The following is a 16,992-nucleotide window of genomic DNA, read 5'->3' as shown; positions in this document are numbered from 1 at the left end:
AAGCAAAATCAGCAGGTCTAATCATCATTTTTTCCATCAACTAAGTTTGGAATAGGTACTGATGGAATGTCCATGGGATCCTGGTTCTGGTGTGAATACCAATCTGGACTTTTTCTACCATGTGGCAATCCTTCCTTGGAGAGATATAAATATGCTTTATTCTCCTTATGCATTCTGACATCTAAAAAGTGAGCATGAATGTATTAACATTCTCCTTTACATACCGTATGGCAGGTTGCTAAACTATGTTTTAAAGGATGACCTTGGTGAAGTAGAATCTACTTACCCTTAATCATTATCTTTGTGATTTATTTATTGTTTTTTTTAATATTACTTTTCAGCTGGGTGGGTGAGCAAAATTTGCAAATTGAACACTGATTTCAGGTGTTTATTTTTAAAGATAACTTTCATAGCATGCTCTGAGATGAGTTTGGATTCTAATTTTTTCTCTTTTAACTTAAAAATGCATAGCTCTGCTGCAGCCTGAGTGTCAGTCCCAGAAAAGGACAAATCTATGGGCATATTTTTCTTAGTTGTCAAAGGATGACAATTTCTTTTTAATGTCCTTATAAAAGCAAGAAAGTAGACTAAGTATTTCCCATGGATGACAGGAAAAACTGTTTTATGGTCAAGTGTGTTTGGAAGATGGGTTAAAACAGGACCCAGATTTATTTTTTTCTTTGGTAATTCTCCAAGCTGGAATTCCTTGGCTCACTGGGGACTTTATCTACCTAATCCAAACATTTTGGAATATGCTCATCAGGTTTTCTGAGAAGATTTTCCCTGTACTGGAATCCTCTTGACTCTAGCTAGGCAACAGGACTTCCAACACTTTACCAAACTTTCCCAGCTCATGGGTGGGGAGTCAAGAATCTTTGCCTCTCCTGTGGGAAGGCCCTTGTTTGCCCCTCTCTATGCTCCCTTTATCCTTCAGGTGGATGTGATTCTACCTTGAAAGTTGAGATTCACGGGCTTGACCCAGAGTCTACCTGGGGCTAAGACACCTTAGGGGAGACACAGTGAAGCTGCCCAGGATTGGTTCACTCAGTCGAGGGTCAGCACGACAGGACACTCCTGCTATTCCCACTCCCTTATTTGAAGCCAGCCCAAAGCTCTTGCTTGAGTTTTATTGCATCCCAAAGGAATGTGCTACTCTAGCAGTAAACACTGCCCTGCTTTTCTCTGTCACAAGGAGAGCTTCGATGTGTGGCCTCTAACAGGGATGAATGTTGTCCTCTCTCAGCATTTGGGTCCATATGTTGGACCTTGGAGAGGCCCAGCATCCTAGGTGCTCCTTCTGAGGTGGTAGCAGTTGTTTAGGAGCAATGGCAAATATGTGGCTTCCAGATGAAATTCCAAACCTCCAATTAAATTTCCTTAGATTTCCTTTGTAGTTAATTCTTTGATCCAGAGGCCAGTCATTAACAGAATCAAAAGTAAAATTATGCAGAGACCCAAGACTCATTACTAAGTGGCCTTTTTAGCTCATAGCTCCCCATTGCACACACTGCTGAGGAAGGAGGGAGGTAAGAGTGTGGGGGACAGAGTCCTCAGGGGTCAGGGAACAGGCTCTGGGGACTTGGGACTCGGGCTAGTTCATGAGTGGCCAAAGAATTCTCATTGATTCATTCAGTCAGCAGTTGTAAGGGTAGCTACTCTTGGCCATGCAATTTTTTAGCCTCTGGGAAAATGTAGCAGTGAAGAAATGCTTTAATCTTATGGATTTTATATAATAGGGAGAAGAGATGAACAATAACAATATAGCTATTTATCTCTACATATGCATATATACTGAGAGTCATATATATATACACACACATATAAATGTCAAGTGATGAGTTTTATAAAGAAAATTGTATCATGAGAAGAGAATAAAAAATAAAGAGACTATTGACTTACCTCATAATGACAATTTGGAGAAAGCTCATATTACAGAAAGGGACAGAGAAAGCCTTGCAGGTGCCTTACAGGGAGGTAGAAGCCTTAAGGTTTGCTCCTTTGGGCCAAAGTGACCCCGTGGAGCTGAACTAGAGTGAGCAAGAGAGCACAGAGGGCTGGGGCCAGACTTACCACGGGACCACGGTGAATCACTGTTTTTCATTTTGGAAGAGTTGAGCATTTTCAGTTTACAGGGCTCACCTTATTTTTTTTTCCTAAGAAAAGACTAACCACTCGGAAGTAGAAATATTATTTATTCCAAGTCAGAATTCTGGAGGAGGAGTTTTGATTTTCATTTCCTTGGCTTCTTCCTCACAATGACAAGATGGTTACCAAAGCAAGAAGCCCCACCTCCTCCCATGTCAAGGCCCAAAGGCAGGGAGGAAGGGAGAATGCCTGCCAGGGCTGTTCTCTTCACCAGGAGCACCTTCATTCAGTATCCCCTCAGGCCCACTGTGAACCCCCAGGCGCCGCCCACCTCAGCTCCCTCACTGGCAGAGGGCGCAGGACTTGGACCTCACGGGACTCACCTGTTGCTGTTGAGCCCACCTGGCCCTCACACAGTGCCTCCCCCAGACCCCTGATGTTTGGACGGAGTTTGGAATCTGTTAGAAGGAAAAGGCATTGATAGAAAACTGACAGCACCTGTCACTTGTCCAAGAGAGGCCAGCACCCAGGGAACAGAGGAAGAAAGGATGAGTCAGAGCCCAGCACATTCCAGGAGAGGAAAGGCCGCCAACGGACATTGCCGTCACTTAAGCCCTCTCCTGCCTCATTCCCCCCCACATCCTGATCCTGTGGCTTTCAATGGTCTTTCATGGTTTATTAAACATCTCAGAAATGTGCCGTTCCCAAAGCGTATTCATCTTTCCCATGTCATTTCTCAAGTCATTTGCTGTGCAGGACTTTCTAAAAATGGAAGTGGGAAGTGTTTACTTATTTAACTTCAGACATGTCATTATTGGGTCATCCCTTGGCTAATTCTAAGTTGTTCTCGGAGCCCTTCTGAACTTTGGCATTCTTCCCGTTAAGGGGAAGAGTTTCGAAAATGAGGAAACACGTCCTCACCCAAGAAAAAACATGCTCATCCTAGAATCCAGGGCAAAAAAGGGACAGTTTCCTGTTGATAGTCATCCTTGTCTCCAGAGTTGGAGCCACTCCTGAGTGTCTTAGGTAGTTGTCCTGGGTCCCAACAGCCCACTGTCTCCAATTTCGAGTCTTCGATTCCTCAGGGAGGCCTTTTCCTCAGCTCCCTCAGAAGCTACTACTATTCTGATTTCCTCTTTTTCCAGTCTCTCAAAATTTCAGGAAAAAAATTCAATAAATCAACATCACCACCTGCAAATGCAAAGAAAGATATAATTAGCTCCCTTGCCCTTGGGCATTTTAGTAGCACAGTAAGGTTCACATCAAAAAAAGCTTCTCTAAATTGTGAAATTCTAAGAGCCAGGGAGCACCTGGGACTGTGCTTGGACATGAGATGTGGCTGAGGTTAAGAGGGACATGTTTTGGTTGGTTTATCTGTGACACTGCCTGATTGGCTCATTTGCCTTGGTCCCAGAAACAAAAAGACAAGCATACTTTCAATTTTAAAAACATAAAACACTGGCCTGGGTTTGTGGCTCAGTGGCAGAGTGCTTGCCTGGGACGTATGAGGCATTGGATTCGATGCTCAGCACCACATAAAAGTAAATAAAATAAAGGTATTGTGTCCGTCTATGACTAAAAAAAAATATTTTTAAAAAATGTAAAGCATTCACGATATTAAATAAAACAGATTTTAAAATGAAAAAAAAAATGAGCAGAAAATTAGAAGATCAAGGTCCAAGGCCAAATTTCTTTGATAAACTATAAGACTTTGAGATAATTTTCCAGTGTCTCTGAATCTCTCTCCCCATTCTTCCAATGAGGGAGGTGGGCTGGTAATGTCAAACGTCCTTGTAATTCTTCTACGTCTTTAGCTTATGCTTCTTGGATAACTAGCATTGAATTGGGAGGGGGAGACACAAAAGGAAGGAAGGTGTGAAAGTTTTGGGTCATTCTCAGTCGTTGAGAAATGTGCACACTCACTAGGGAGATACTGTGAAATAACAGTAAAAATGATGTGAGATCAAAAGCAAGTGGTATGATACCAGGAAAAACTACTGCGGTGACACGTTGCCATCGAGTGTCCAGGTAGAGGGGAGAGGGCAGACGTTCTGTGGTGAGGGAGGCAGATGGGGACCCAGTGTGTGCAGATGGGGAACAGGCTGAGGACAAGCAGGAGCTGGCGTGAAGGTCGGCAGAGGGACCTTTTCAGGGTGTAATGTCAGGACATGGCAGAGACAAATCAGAGTGAATTTGGAAAGTGCTGACTATGGACTTCCTCACGTGAGGAGAGCATGAGTCATGACACACTCACTGGGATATTCCCAAGGGTCAGATCAGAATCATTACTAAGCAGGTGCGGATGGTGCGACCTCTTGCAACCGGGAACACCCCGTTTCCACTGGGACTGTTATTCACTTACTTGTGTCTAGGTAATGTCCACATCCCACGGCTAAATTATGTTCCAAGCAGTGACTTTCTTGCCTTTGTGACCTTCTCATTTCTCCAAACACAGCCTCTGTCATGTGTCTACCATGATAGAGGTACCTCTCCTGTCACCACCCATGGCTCCTGTGTCAAGTCCCAATAACGATAATACCATAGATGATGATGGTGGAGCACTTACCATGCTGTGTACATTTTACGAATATTATCTAGTTTAATCACTTACAAGGAGTGCCCTTATTTTCCTTGTTAATGTGGAAACTGGTGAACCATGGGTAGAGACTCTGGTCTTTACCTGGGGAGTGAAGATGGAGAATCCTTGCTACGGTTGGCTCGGAAGCGCAGCTCTCTCAGTCAGCTCCCCACAGACACAAACGTATGATGTGGCATTTGTTATGTAGCAGACATTTCCTGTGTGGGATTGCTAATTAGGCCTTGGGGAACAGAAGGCCTTCCTGAGAGTAGAAGCTTGGTGTCATGAGCTAGACCTACACATAGACAAGGAAGATGGAAGCAATCAAGGGCCATAAACCAATTCTAAAAATCACCTTAGAGCACACACTGGCACTGCGGATGGATCTCCAAGGTCCAATTTCCATGACAGTTATGTGCACAGAGCTTCTGAAACCTCGGCCTTTTGCTTCTGGTGGCAGATGTATAGCAATTCCCAAGGACACCCCCGCTCACTGTGAACACTGTCCTGTGCTCGGCTGGTTCTGTGTCACACTGTAGTTGATGTTGCTGTCCGCAGCCCTGCTCTGAAAGCCAGCTAGTCAGATGCCCCAAAGCCTGCCACCCCTGACCCGGAGTCAGCCAGGTAAGCTGTGGAGGTGGGGAAGGCAAGGCGGATCCAGCGTCCGTCAAGGCTAGGAAGAAGCAGGACTGCAAGTGTGATCCCAAGTTCAGAGCAACACGCAGCATGCGGTTTGGTGATCTCCTCTAGATGACTTGGGTTGAAAACGACAGTGATTAAAGTGACCGCCACACATTAGAACTTGTTACCTTGGAGCATTGGTTACGTTTTTATATGAGCATCTTAAATACCTACGAATCTGCATTATCGGCAGTGTGGATATTTTGAAGATGAAAATTTGGTGGTTTTGTAAGCTAAGATGGCATTCCCAACACCACACGATGGTGTGTGGCAGAGTTGACATTCAAACTCACGTCTGTTTGGAACCAAAGCCCTCATACTTTCCTGCTGCATCATGTTGCGTCAGTCTGAGCCTCAGTCTCTTCGTGTGTGAAACAGGGGCATGAATACCTGCCACACGGACTTGTAGTGAGAGCTGCATGCCGCAGTGTCAAAGGTTATGCTTGATGAGGGCTGGCCACACGACTGGGCTAGTTTTCTGTAATGTCTACATCTCAAGGCTAAATTGTGTTCCAAGCATTACCTTTCTTGCCTTTTGTGACTTTCCCATTTCTCCAAACACAGCCTCTGTCATGTGTCTACCACCTACCTCTCCTGTCACCACCCATGGCTCCTGTGTCTAGTCCCAATAACAATAATACCATAGATGATGACGGTGGAGCACTCACCTTGCTGTATACATTTTACGAATGTTATCTAGTTTAATCAAAGCCACGTGTGTTATGAGTACTCTAATCTTCCAGGTTGTAGAGATTAGAAAATAGGGGATACGTAAGATAGAGAGCATCAAGGACACTGAGAGGGAGTGGCCCAAGACCCCTGGCAGGCGAACATCAGAGCTGTCTTGCAACCCAGAGCCAGCTGCCACCGAATTCCACTCATCACAACTGCGGGTCTCACTAACTTCGGCTGCCATGGAGCTGAGACGATTCACCACGTCACAACATCCCTGAGTTTAAGATCACCACACACAGATGACACTGGATGTTAGCTTGAATAGATGGGCGTGATGGAAGGACAGAAGTAAAACAATCCCTTTTCTAGAAGGACACCCACGTCTGCCTTGGTCTGAGACACAAAAAGCCATTTTCCATAGAACAGGAATTTGGGGAATTTAAATTTGCAAGAGGAGGCCAATAATAGGTGTCCGAGAGCACAGAGAAGGATCCCTGTCAGAGAAGCACAAAAAGAATTTTCATTCGAGAAAACAGAGCACAGAGGAAATTAAGGGCTCTGCAGTGGAGGAAAAGCGAGGTAACCCACACAGGCTGGTGGTGCTGGTCTGAGCTGAGCTCGCAGGAGGCAGTGGGCCCTTCATAGTCAAGGGCTCCTGATTTGCAGATGTACCTGAGCAGGGATTAAGAATTTTTTAAAAATAGGGGCTGGGATTGTGGCTCAGCAGTAGAGCGCTCGAGCGCCTAGCACGGGCGGGACCTGGGTTCGATCCTCAGCACCACTTAAAAATAAAGGCATTACATTGTGTCCATCTACACCTAAAAAATAAAAATATAACAAAAAAAAGAATTTTTAAAAATAATTGCATCTGTACTGAACACATACAGATGTCTTTCTAGTCATCATTCCCTAAATGATACAGTGTAACACTATTTGCCTCACACTTGCACTGTATTAGGTAGGTGAGTAGTCTGAAAATGAGAATTCAGAGGGCTGAGGGTGTAATTTAGTGGTGGAGGGCTTGACTAGCGTGTGGGACATCCTGGGTTCACTCCTCAGCAGTGAAAAATAAAAAAAGATAAGTTGTGAACACCAGAACGTAATTTTCCTATCAAACTGTCACTTAATGTCCACTGACCAGTTGCTCCCCATCTCTGCTCCCTCTCCTACTCTCCCACGTCTCTTGGAACCACTAATCTACTCTCATCTTCCATGCAGTCAGCTCCTTAACATTCCACCAGTGAGTGATGATCATGCAGTGTTTGTCTTTCTGGGCCTGAGGTATTTCACTGAACAAGATGCTCTCCAGCTCCGTTCCTGCTGTAGCAAACGGCAGGATTTCATGCTTTGTAATAGTGACACAGTATCCCATTTTGAATACATAGTCCACGTTTTCTTTGCCCATTCAGGTTTGACTCTTTTGTGTCAGTTTAGATTCTGCCTCCCTTTACTCTTATGAGGATATTAGTCATTGGATTAATGACCCACCCTATATCCAAGATGATCTCATCTTGAGATCTTTAGTTACATCTGCAAAGATCCCATTTCCAAACAAGGTCACATTCAAGTGCTGGAAGTTAAGATTTTGCCTTATGTTGAAAGCCACTATCCAACTTACCACAGTAGCTCTTTGTTTTTCTGTTAAGACCTTAAAAGACTGAGTAGTTGTTGACACCCCATTCTAACAAAGCCTTTTGCAATCAAACTTTTCATGACAATGCAATTCTTCACATCAAGAAAGTCTAATTTGCTGTTTCTTCTCCAATTGTGATTATTAAGCACTTGAAATGTGGCTAATACAATTGAAGAATTGATTTCTTTCTTTAAGATTTCATTTTAGATAATTTGAATATGTATGCATGCCTGGTAGATATCGCTTGGGACAGAGTACTTCCAAATGGAAAGACTGACGGACGCCAATCATATTAGTTTAACTTAGTGATCATTTTGATAGTGGATACACGGGAGAAACCAGAACCAACTGTCAGGAAAGCAGTGGTATAAGGTAGGAGCTCTCCTAGGTTGAAAAGCCCTATTAGACACACAACCAACATGCACAGAGGCTCAGAGAAGAGCTCGCAGGCCAGGGGAGAAGCACAGTGAAACTGAAATTTTGAGATGAATCACTCAATTCACTGTTCCTGCCTCAAGCACCCTCTCTGGGGTCAAGAAGGGTTGCAACCCTGAAGAGTGGATCTTACCCTACCTTGTTGCCAAAGGCCCCACGGGCTCATCTTCTATTTCTTCTCTCAGGGTTCTTTTCTCATGAATCTGAAGAGCGCAACCCACAGGACAAAAAAAAAAAAAAAAAAAGGGGGGGGGGGGCGGAGTGTGAGAATGGAACGTGTTGAGGAACAAACAGGCCTCTTACAATACAAGAGGAGACCAGATAGCAGATTTATTCCGACTGAGTGTGCTAGTCTAGGGGTTTATGTAGCACTTGGTTCGTTGCTATTGGTTCAAACTTATCCTAATTAGGGTTTGGAAAGTACTAACACTGTTGGTCAGCCGCGAGTCTCCTTCTGATTTGCCTTACTTCCATTTTCCCCCTGCATGAGAAGAGTTTGAAGTCCTTGATCGTGCATGCTCAGCGGGGTTGCTGATGCAGAGCGCAGTTCTGCAGCAGGCATCTGCACCCAGTGCAGGCTGGGCTCTAACCCGGCAGATGGGCTCGCCCCATCTCGCCTCAGCAGTGCGCCTCAGGCCTGCCACCTGCGTGGTGAGCTCCAGAGCCATGGGCTGTGCTTACCAACTGAGCTCCAGTCCACTCCGCTGCTCCCTGTTCCACTACTCCACTGCTCCACCGCTCCACCGCTCCGTGGCAGCTTCTTGGCAGGGACCAGGAGCCATGTCAACAGAAGAGAGTTGATTTGTGTGTAATTCACTTACTATGCTGTGGAACTTGAACTTTGCCCTTGGAGAGTGCAATGACCAAACTCATCTTAGGAGGTGACCTTTCTTAAGCAAAATGAGCATGAATTGGAGAAGGGAGTGACCCCGAAGAAGGTTTTTTGTTGTTGTTATTGTTCTGGTTCTCCTTCAGAATCGAAGCCACCCATGCAGCCCGTGTCACAGTCACCCAGTGTGAGAAATGAGGGAACTGTGGAGTTAATAGGAGATCATGTACCTGTTTCATTTCTGTGTGTTCCTCTAGAGAGTAAAGGGAAAACACAAACGCATTTCAGAAAAACTCCTGCTAATTTCCTAGGCAGAGTACACATTGCATATAATAAAGAGTAAAAAGGAATAAAAGTCCCCCTCCCTTCATGGTAATTCACCTTCTACCCAAAATAACTTTGAGACATGGCAAAGCTGTCCATCTTTCTGTCTAGGTCCTTTGGATTTGGTGACAGCAGTAATTCGTCTCCTAATTCTCGGCTAATGCATTAGCATTCATGGTAATTTCTGCCATCAGACAGGCTCTGCCTGCGCCATGATGGCTTTGGCGCTGTAATTGTAGGGATCCTCATTAATCTCAAAGAATATTATGACATTGCAAGCTTCCAGGAGAGACAATTCATGACTGACACAATAAAGGCTTAAATTATGCTGCTTTGGATGATGAGAGGTACCAAGCTGCATTTTTAACACTTCTTGCAAAATTAGGATTTAGCAGCTGGAAGAAAATTCTGTGTGTAATGAAAGTGGATGGCGTTCTGACATAGCCAGATTCAGGCCTGCCTGGAGTTGCCTTTCATTTCAGGAAGAGATTAAAATTTCAAAGCTGTTTTCTGGTGGCATTTTTATTGATAAACCTGCATTTAAAGCAAAGTCTTAAAAAATGCATGAGATACACACAGGCAGGACACACCATGCTGCCGGGCGGCTAAAAGCTGGAAGCATTTGAGAGGCGACCCTGGACAGTCTCCAGGATGTGTGGTTTGACATATGTTAAATTTTTTAACACTCATCTCTCCTTGGTGAGAAAGAATGGACTCTTGGATGTAGGCTCTTCTTTGTTATTAAGTGGGTAAGGATTGTTTATTATTGCTTTTCCAGTGTGCAGAAGAAAGATGCATTTCTTAATTTAGACAAAGTACGCAGCCAGAGGCATCCCCTGTCACTTCCCTCTGTATTTCAGCTGTCATCCATTAGTTCACACAGGTGGCTATGTATACTAACCTCAAACGAGACTCTCGGTTTCTGTTGGTAAGGGTATTGAAGTCTAGAAATCCCATGGACATTTTCAAGAGCACAGATTTCAAGATGGCAATCTAGACAGGAAACAAGCCTTGTTCTATTTTAGTTATTTTTTTTTTTAGTTCAGTATTTTTTCTACAATCTAGTGCTGAAAACAAATGAATCAATATTTACCTAGTTATCTGTTCAGTGTCTATTGTTGCTCTAGATGTCACCATGGATTTGATACCAGGAAGTGTGCAATGCCTTTTGGGAAACTCAGCTAGCACACATGAAATGATCAGGGAAAGATGGTGATAATATTAATGCTTGAAGAAATTTTCTCCCTTAACAAGAACAATGATTCCGTGTGGAGAGAACAAACATTAGTTCTATTTTGCAGACAAGGAAACAAACACAATCACTTTACATAACTGGATGAAGATCACACAGCTAGTAAATCAGTGGTGCTGAGATTCAAATCCAAGCCCTGAATGGCAGAGCCTAAATGTTGAACCTGTATGGTCTCCAGAAAGAGACAGGAGCGGCCATTGAACATGACTGCAGAGTCTTAATGGTGGGAAGGATTCAGGCAGCAGAGAGGAGGGCAGAATGATGCTCTCTGAGCAATATATCTCAGGGATAAAAATATACAGAGGCTGGTCCTATATAACAGACCGTGGTGAAGGCAGATGAGCTAATTATCGATGCATTGATAATAGTTGCCAATGCACTGACGACTGGAAACTGTGCCCTGCGGGATCCACCTGTATATTTCTGCTCAGGAAAGTGCCATTCTGTCCAACTTCCCTCATTACTCACCAACTCAGGTGGAATTCGTTTCAATTAGTGACAGGTAGGTATTTCAGCAGTTGTTGGTCAACTTAGTCTCTCTGTCCCCAAGAGACATGTGGAAATGAGGGGCTGTGCCTCTTATCTGTGTAGCCGAGGTGACCTCACCATATGGACACATTTGCTTAGGATAAAGGAAAGGAATTTTCCTGAATTTCACACATCCCGAGTACTGACAGAAGAAGACTCTAATTGACAGGGCTTCTCTAAGAATAGGTGCCCTTTTGCCATTCCAGGAACATTTAGTTCTCCAGAGAGAAGGTCAAAAATATTCTCTCACCAGTGAATAGGTTGTGTGCTGACAGCTCCTGATGTCAGTGGGGACCTATTAAATTAGCTTCCCTCCAACCCTGCCTACCTCAGAACCTGACACAGGTGGCCACTGCCGAGAAGATGGGCAGAGGAGAGCACCCCGCCCGGGCTCACTGCCCCTCAGTCCTCCTCGCCTCACCCCGACACTGCCTCAGTCTCTGCTGTCACGCCCAGCACTTGTTCCGAAGAAGGAGGACAACACCATTTCCCGCACCACGTGAGGATGAAGACCTTATTTGTACATGTAGAGACTTTTAAAATAAATGTAAACACAGTGACTTATTTATTGTGTGATGATGACCATGATCTGTATATTAATCAATATATAAAAATGCAACAAAGAAAGCAATAAATTAACCTCCCAATTCCTAAAAATAATCACAATTAATATGACTTTAGAGAGAGCTTTGCTTTCTAAATAGATGGGTGGATCAATAAATATCAATACCTTATACTAATGTATGCTTTCAGAAGAAAAAAGAAGTAGTATATTTCAGCTTAATCATGTTTAATCAAAGAATATAAAGTTATAGTAAAAGGGGCTGGAATATTAAATGTCAGATATATTTTTAACCTTTCTTCTTGCCATAAGGTTACTACTTCTATAAACTCTTTCTAAAGTTAAAAGATCATAAAAATATTAAGAAATTGGAATCATGTTATTTTTAAAACTTCATCTTTCAATTTCAATTACTAGAAATTGAAGGGTAGTAAAGATGGGAGACATCAGCGCTCTCATACATAGTATTTTTTATGATTTTTCTATTTTTATTCATAAAATACAGTTAAAAGTATTATTGTCCCCTGCAATCCTCTCAATTCCTGTGTTCTCTATTTTTGATTTACTGCTTGGATGAATCTCATCATCTCATCCTTCCCACCTGTCTGCAAAGGACTCCCATATGCCATAGTCCCTGAATTTTTCATATTTGAACCTACTGTTGTATGGACATTATACCATTTTCTTCCAATATTGAGCAATCCCTCCACATAAGTCAATCATGTTAACTAAAGCAAAGTTTTATGGATTTATTAAATATATCTTCCCTGAAAACATCAGTGATCCTTTCAAGCCAGCCAGTGGCTCTCCAGCGTACTGTGCCTACCACCCTGAGACTCTTTCTAGTAATTCTGTTTGGTCTTAGTGGTGACTCTCCCATCTGGTCCTTAAGTACTTCTCCTGTTAATTGGCCACGCCCATCAAAGTCCTGAAATAGAAAGGATGATGTAATCTGGAGCAAGTCCTCACTGCTTTCTTCCCTGGTCCTCCCCCCTGATCCTCCACCAATAGTCCTCCCCCCTGATCCTCCACCAATAGTCCTCCACCCTGATCCTCCACCAATAGTCCTCCAACCTGGTCCTCCACCCTGGTCCTCCACCAATGGTCCTCCACCCTGGTCCTCCACCAATGGTCCTCCACCCTGGTCCTCCACAAATGGTCCTCCACAAATAGTCCTCCACCCTGGTCCTCCACAAATGGTCCTCTATCTGGACACCTCCCAGGACTCCTGTTTTGTCCAGGCCATTCCAATTCATGAGTACAATTGCTCTCTCTCTCTCCAAAGATATAAATAAATTCCTCTCCAATTACATAAATATTTCTAGAAACATTCCTTCTCTTTGCATTATGCCACATTTCTATAGATCACTTTCTCTCTCGTCGGTTGGAAGCTCATGATGAAGGTACTTAAGTGTGAGGACTGTGAGAGGTTAATTAGAAACACCGTGGATTTAGCAGGGCTTTTCCTAGGTGAGCTTTCCTGGAGGGGAATTTATCAGGCTGTGTCTGGTGAACCTAAAGTGAGACTCTTCAGATCTTTCTCATAGGGTTAATTGAATTTCTGAAAGTCCTCTTCCAGTGTCCTGCCTGACCCTAGAATACTGGGACACAAAGCAGTCCTCTAGGTTCCTGAGTCTTTTGAAGGTTTTAGAGTATAAATTAGATATTCAAAGATGTCTGGACATTTACTCCATATCAGTATGTGGTCCAGCTTCAAATAGTTATTACTGTTCACACTTCCTTTGTTTTTATTATTCTTGAGTGCCCATGTTGAAACGAACAAACAAACAAAAAACACCTTTATTGTAGTTGTGGTGGGGTTTAGAAATGAAATGAGCTTCTTTGTAATATTTAACTTATTCAGCCTGAAGTCTGCCGCTCCATATTATCTTATTAATTTCCCCTTTAATCACATCAGCTGCTGTTATCTCAAGTCTTTTCATCATTCTGGGACGCTGATTTTCAACGGAGCCTCTTTTACTCTCTGCTCCTTGTAACTGACTTCTTGGGAGCCATGTTAGTTGACACTACAGACCCAACGCAGGAGAGAACGTCTTCATGCACAGTGCATGGAAGAGAACCAAGCCCCCCCGCCCCCCCCAGGCTATTTGCCTCACTCAAGGAGTGCAGTTAGTAAGGAGGAGAGCTAGGATTAGAATTCAGAAGGCGTCACTCCACTGCATGAACCAACGGTGCCTAAACTATCTAACTCTAGGAGGTTGACACCTTAACAGTTCCCATTCTGTGGTTTTATCATGTTGTTGAGACTTGCTCGTGTTGGATTTTTGTTCTTATTAAGTTCTTCTGGAGTGTGAGACGCTTCTGGGCTTTGACGTCTGTTCCTTGTGATCTTATCTTTGTAGCATGCCATGCTGTTATAATCATTGTCACATTCATTTTAACTCCTTGGAAGTAGTTTCTTCGTGTGATGAGGACCTTGTTACCCCGAGTAAAGCCAGGCCTAGTGTGAGCAGGTCTTTGATTACTCAGATGTGGGGTGACCCTTTTCATGTCAGATTATCCTCAGCCGGAATCCTCCGTCTTCCCTCTGAACTACAGGTCTGGAAATGGGCATTGCTTTTCCTCCGCTCACCTTTAATGTCAATGAAGAATCCTCCATGGGTCGCTGTTTTCTCCAGTTTAAACCTAAATCTCTGCCCACTCTATCCATGCAGTTCTTTCTTGATTCCCGTTCTCCCTCTGGCCAGCATTGTGCCCTAGGAGCCTCAGGAGGCCCTGCCTTTGTTAAATCTGGAGTCTTACCCACAGCTGTTGGGATCACACTACCTCAGACAGCTGCTTTCTATTTGCAGAGTGTTCACGACCTCTCAAGGTACTGTCCACGCACATTCTTTCTCTGCACTTCTTTAGAGGCTCAAGGTGAGACTGGACAAGATTAAAGTTTAAGCGTTTAGCCATGAACACACCTAGCCATGGACAGCACCCTTACAGTTTATGGCCTGAGACTCTGAACTGTTTCCTCATTAGATAGAATAGTAAATTCCTGATACTTTTATAGAAAACACGTTTCGTCATTCAGTTATAATTGGAGGGAAGCTGTTTTGTAATTCCGTTTCTTTCCACTGCTTTCATTACCTTGCGGCTCACCTGCACAGTCTACTAGAGGCAGAGATCGGAGAGGGACCTGAGAAGAGAGATCAGCATAAAGCTTCCTGTGAACTGGTAAGGTCCATGTTCGTTCCTGGTGGGAAAGTTAGGAATTATTATCTTGTTCAAGCTCCTGTTTTACCCCAAAGAGACCAAGGCTTAGAGAGATCAACTTCTTGAGAATTCAGCTTTCTGAGCTCAGAACTTGACTTTCTGAGCGCACATTCCAACAGCTGTTTCCACTTTACCATGCTGCCCTCTGACCTGCACGGAAATAGCCATTTGGAGAAATGTTCTGTGTAGGCCTATATGCTGGCTGTTTTTCAAATAGCTTTGCTTTCCTTCCTGCCTATAGTATTTCTCAACCAGTCTCCATACATATGATAAGTGATCTAAAATAAGCCACCATTGTACTTCTTGCTCTTCACCGGATTAGACCTTGTTCAGATGGGCTGAAAAAATAAAAGCATGAATTTACTTTCAGAGCTGCTTTTTAAAATTACTTTCTACCCACTGAAAAATATAAATTATCTTTCAAATGCACTAATCACATACCTTGTTATGTTGTTCACTGGAAGAATTCATTCAGGATTCATGTAGATTTTGATCTCTTGTAGGTCATGGATCCTCTAAACCTTGATTATCCCACTATTCAAATATATAATCAATACCCATCCCCGAATGATTCCAGATATCCAATTTTTAGTTTTTAGACAAATTTAGGAATATTTGCAAAATTAGCTATCTTTAATTTGCCAAGAATCACATGACTGAAATGTGCTGTTATAACTCTAGTCATTCTATTTTATTACTCCCATTTTACAAGCAGAAAAATTTGAGACTCAGAGAAAACAAGCCACATGCCTTTTTTTTTTTTTTTTTGCTAAGCAGTTTTAAAGGTATATCTGTTTTCTGGAAAAGTTCATACACACCGTTTCCACTATATTATGCTAGGGAAAAAACAAAGAAACAAACAAACAAAAAACCCAAAACACCTACATACAACACTTCTCTCAAGAAACTGGAGTTCTTTAATCTTAGGTGTTCTAAACTTCTTTTAAATATAAAAGGAAAATCACCACGTAGTTGCTTCTGAACTCTGAAATGCCATTGTAAAAGAGATGTGAGGCAGACATCTGAATTTCCCCTCTCTCTGATGACCTTCAATCATCTCAGAGACTGCCCTCCTCAGGTACACCATTAGTTCCTGTCATCAGCTCTCAGTTGTTTGCTCCAGGATTCAGTGGAACCCACATTGTGCTTTGTCTTCTTAGTATAAAATGAACTTCTTTGCTAACTAGGGTTTTAATGTGTCAGGTAAATAAGCCTATTTAAATAATGTAAAAAAAATTCTACATTTGGTATTTGTTATTGTATATATTCAGAATCTTTCATTTTTGTTTGCATTTGTAGCTAATGTTTTTTTTAAATTTTTAAATTGGGGTAGAATACACCTAACATTTACCATCTTAATAATTGCTAAGGTTGCATTTCAGTGGCACTAAATATGTTTTCACTGTAGTAGACCATCGCCACCATCTCCCCACAGAACTCTTTTCATGTGGCAAAATAGAGACCTGTACCTTTAAGCCACTTCCCACTTCCCTCCACCAGCCCTGGGCCCACGTCCCATCTGTGTGAGTTGGGTTCCCCTTTCGTGGTGACTTATTTCACTTAGTGTAGTGTCCTTAACGTTCCGTTCCTCACCATTTGGCATGAGGCAGACATCCTTTCCTGTTAATGGTTAATATTAGTAACTGTGTGCACATCTCATAGCTTGCCCATCTCTTTATAGAGAGTTTCTCCATCTCGGATGGAGGATGATGCTGCCATGTGCACTCGTGCATGAATGTTGAGTACCAGGCTCCTGCTTCCAGCTCTTTTGAGTACATAGCCAGAAGTGAAACGGTTGGATAATGTGATGATTCTGTTTTCCAGCTTTTTACTGGCGTCATGTACTGTCTGCAGCTAAACCATTTCATGTTCCCACCAATAGTGCACACGAACCTCCAGTTTCTCCAAATATTCACCCACAATGAATAGTTCATCTTCCTCCTTCTCTTTCCTTTTCTCCTTCTCCTCCTCCCTTCCTTCTTTCCTTCCCCCATTCCTTTTCTCTCCCTTCCTTTTCTCCTCCTTCCCTCCTTCTTCCTCCCCTCCCTCATTCCTTTCATTCCCTCCCCCCTTCCCTCCCCACTGCCTGCCTGTCTTCCTTTCTTTTCCCCCATAGTAACCACTATGGATGGGTCATGGTCAATAGCCTGCAGATTGCATCTGAGAATTATTCTTTCTTATTTATCAT

Source organism: Callospermophilus lateralis, chromosome 6, assembly GCF_048772815.1.
Source record: "Callospermophilus lateralis isolate mCalLat2 chromosome 6, mCalLat2.hap1, whole genome shotgun sequence".
Lineage (NCBI taxonomy): Eukaryota > Metazoa > Chordata > Mammalia > Rodentia > Sciuridae > Callospermophilus > Callospermophilus lateralis.
This window is presented reverse-complemented; position numbering follows the sequence as displayed.